At 40.3% G+C, this 4,268-nt stretch overlaps 1 pseudogene; it reads left to right on the forward strand.

Moving 5' to 3' along the window:
• The first annotated feature begins 2,794 nt into the window (after window positions 1-2,794).
• On the forward strand, window positions 2,795-3,638 carry LOC124527954 (40S ribosomal protein SA-like; annotated as a pseudogene).
• The last annotated feature ends 630 nt before the right edge of the window (window positions 3,639-4,268 follow it).

The raw sequence follows: 4,268 nt of genomic DNA on the forward strand, positions 1-4,268 counted from the left end.
CTTTCCCTATTTCTTTCCAACCTCCCCAGTTCTAGTTCTGCCTTTTGTCTTTATAGATCTGTCTGTTCTGGACATTTCATAAATCATACAGTATGTGGTCTTTTGTGACTGGCTTCTTTTACTTACCATGTTTTTGAGGTCCATGTATGTTGTAGCAAATAGCAGCACTTCATTTCTTTTTATTGCCAAATAATCCATTGAATGGATACACCACATTGTATTTATCTTTTCATCAGTTGATGAAGATTTGAGTTGTTTCCACTTTGTAGCTTATTACAGTGGCAATATGCTGCTATGAAATTTTAGATACAATTTTTTGTGGGGATTACATTTCATTTCTCTTGGATGGATAGGTAGGAGTGCAATTGCTGGGTCATATGGTAACTCTAATGTTTAACCTTTTGAGGAACCGCCAGATTCTTTTCCAAAGCAGCCACACAATCATTCTTAAAACCTTTCAGCACTGGGGCGCCTGGGTGGCGCAGTTGGTTAAGCGTCCGACTTCAGCCAGGTCACGATCTCGTGGTCCATGAGTTCGAGCCCCGCGTCAGGCTCTGGGCTGATGGCTCAGAGCCTGGAGCCTGTTTCCGATTCTGTGTCTCCCTCTCTCTCTGCCCCTCCCCCGTTCATACTCTGTCTCTCTCTGTCCCAAAAAAATAATAAATAAACGTTGGGGGGGAAAAAAAAACCTTTCAGCACTAATTCATTCACTCATTTAGGAAACATTTACTAAACACTTACTATGTCCAATTTCATGTGTTATATATTAGAGATAGAATGGCAAACAAAACAGAGACTCTGCCATAATGGAGATTAAAACCTAGCAGAGACAGACAAAATCATAACTTTGGGGATAAGCATAATGATAGGAAAATAAAGGATACATAGGGACAGATAATAGAGGGACTCAACCTGTTTAGAAGCCTTGTAAGATCTCCCCGAGGAAGAAATGTTTTTGCTGAAACCCAAGTGAAGAGATAATCAGAATTAACTTGGAAAAGAAGGAGGTAAGTGTTTGGTGCAAAGGAACAAACTCATGTAAGACTCTAGTTGTAGGGGGGTGGGGTATGTTCTGCTTGAGGAACAAGAGAAATTCAATGTGAATGTAAAGTGTATAGTGCGCAAGATGAAAGAGGGTAAAAACTGAGTTTGGAGAAGTAGATAGAGACCATTCAAAGGTTTTTATTAGAACAGTAATGCAATTAGATTTCTGTTCTTAAAAGAACACACTTGTTTCTATCTTGAGAATGGATTGGAGGAAAGCAAACTAGAAGCTGAAACCATTCCAGAGTTTATAGAGAAAGAATGTCCAGAAATAATGGTGGCCCAGACTACAGTGGTGGTAAAAGACTAGGGAAGGGAAGGGAAGGAAAGGGAAGGGAAGGGAAGGGAAGGGAAGGGAAGGGACCAAGAAACATTTAGAAAGTACAATCAGTAGGATTTAGTGATTGATTGCACGTGGAGGGCAAGAAACAGGAAGGAGTCAAAATAGATTTTCTATTCAGGTACTTGGTGGTATTCAGGTATTCAGGTAATACCATTTACAAAGACAGAGAGGGAATATGACAAATCATGGTCCTCAGGCCAACGCACAAAGAAGGAGCATTTCCATGTACTCACTAAATGCAAGGTACTGGGGCTATGAAGAAAAGAGTTAACATAGCAGTTCTAAACATCTATCCTTGAAAAGACCTCCTTGCAAGATCAGCCCCTGGCTAGCTTCTGGGAATTTAGATTTGGGAGGGTTCCCAATACTAACTGATAAGGATGGCTTACTGTGCCTAAAATGTTTGTGCAAGCAATATAGTTTGTGCTGAACATCTGCATTCCTTCTAGGAATCTAGAATTTTGGCACACAGCAGACAATGTATGCCTATAGACAGCTCCAATAAAAACCCTAGGCACTGGGTCCTTAATGAACTTCTCTGGTTAGCAACAGGTTGCATGTGCTGTCACAACTCATCGTCTTGGGAATAAAGCACATCTTATGTGATTCTCCTGGGAGGGACCCTTGAAAACTTGTGCCTGTTTTCCCTCAGAATTTTCCTTTTTCCTTGGTTGAATTTTCTTTGCTTTGCTTTTTTGCCATAATAAATTATAGTTGTGAATATTGCTGTGTGCTGAGTTCTTTGATTCTTCTTAGCAAAGTATCAAACATGAGGGTGGTCTTGGGGGCCCCAAACACACATAGCAAAAGGAGTTTTGCAGATGTGATTAAAAGCCTTGAGATGAAGAGCTTGTCTTGGATTATCTGATTACGCCCAACGTAATTGAAGCAGAGGTCAGAGTGGTGTAATTGCTGATTTTGAAAATGGAGGAATGGGCCATGAGCCAAGGAAGGCAGGTGGCTTCCAGAAGCTACATAAGATAAGGATGTGGACTTCTCCATAAAATCTCCAGAAAGAATACACCTTTATTTTAGCACAGTGAAATTCATTTCAGACTCCTGACCTCCAGCACTGTAAGACGATAAATTTTCTGTTTTAAGCCAGTAAATTTGTGGTAATTTATTATGGCAGTACTAGGAGACTAATATAGATGACCTCAGGGACCATGAAGTTTGGTAGATGAGACAAATACATATGTATAGAATACTTTCCAAAGATTTCAATTACAAACTTTAACTATTATGTACTATCCCGCTTACCACAACTATTCTCTTTTCCAAGGATAATGGGACAATATGACAATATTTATGAATTATCAGAAAGTAAAGCCTTTCTGAGCTGTCCAGAGAGGGGTCCGTGTTGTGTTGCTCTAGGTTTCCACCCTAACTTACAGGGAAACTTTTACAATGTCTGGAGTCTTTAATGTCTTACAGATGAAAGAGGAAGATGTTCTCAAATTCCTTGCAGCAAGAACCCACTGAGGTGGCACCAAACTTGACTTCCATCTACAAAAGGAAAAGTAATGGCATCCATATCATAAATCTGAAGATAATCTGGAAGAAGCTTCTCCTGGCAACTCATGCCATTATTGCCATCGGAAACCCAGTTGATGTGAGCGTCATATGCTCCAGGAATACTGGCCAGTGGGCTGTGCTGAAGTTTGGGGTTGTCACTGGAGCCATTATTGCTGGCTGCTTCTCTGCTGGTACATTCACTAACCAGATCCAGGAAGCCTTTTAGGAGTTGAGACTTCTGGTGATTACTGACCGTAGGGCTGACTGCCAAGCCTCTCACAGAGGCATCTTCAGTTTTAACTTGCCTACATTGCTGTGTGTAACAGACTCTTCTCTGTGCTATGTGGATATTGCCATCCCATAGGTCTGATGTGATGGATGCTGGCCCAGGAAGTTCTGCACATGGATGGCACTTTCTCCTGTAAGCATCCTGTAAGATGTCTGATCTCTCCTTCTATAGAAATTCTGAAGAGATTGAAAAGGAAGAGCAGGCCACTGCTGAAAAGGCTGTGACCAAGGAAGAATATCAGGGTGAATGGATTACTGCAGCTCCCAAATTTACTGCTATTCAACCCAAGGTTGCAGAGGGGGTCTGAAGGCATGCAGGTACCCTCTGTGCCTAGTCAGCAGTTCTCTACTGAAGACTGGGGGCACTTGGGCTGCCACTGAGGACTGATCTGCAGCTCCCACTGATCAGGCCACTGAATGAGTAGGAACACCCACCAAGCGATCTTAAGCTGTTCCTCCTCAGCCTCTTAAACAGAAAATAGAAGAAGATTGACAGAAAATAAAGTTTCTACAAAAAGAGAGAAAGAGAGAGAGGGAGAAAGAAAGAAATAGAAAGAAAGAAAGAAAGAAAGAAAGAAAGAAAGAAAGAAAGAAAGAAAGAAAGAAAGAAAGAAAGAAAAAGAAAAACTAAGGAACAACTTGTTATAGATTGAGAAAAGTAAAATAAAACTGGCGTACTGGATATTTTTCAACTCTTGTCACAAATAACAACACTGTGCAATACAAAAGTCTAAATGACAAGCTGGTTTACCAAATCATGAGCCAGAAAACATAATATACAGGCTTTAATGCCAGCTTGAAAAATTTTCTGAGGGGGTGAGGAAAGACATTAGCTGGCACTTTATCAGGTTAGAAAACTCTGATAGGCTTTCTTGATATAAACTAGAAGGTAACATGATGTTAATTATTGTGAGACAGAGTTAATTGATGGACTGGTCAATAATACATATAAAATAAGGTTTCTACTACCAAGAAAATAGGTGTCTGTTTGATGGAAAGGCAAAGTTAGACAATACAACCACCTTTAATTTCACAGTCTGTGCTTCTTCATAAAACTTTTAAAGATCAATTATGTCCT

Source organism: Lynx rufus, unplaced genomic scaffold (assembly GCF_022079265.1).
Source record: "Lynx rufus isolate CCGP_SWC_20201006 ecotype Redwood Valley unplaced genomic scaffold, mLynRuf1.p SCAF_6, whole genome shotgun sequence".
Lineage (NCBI taxonomy): Eukaryota > Metazoa > Chordata > Mammalia > Carnivora > Felidae > Lynx > Lynx rufus.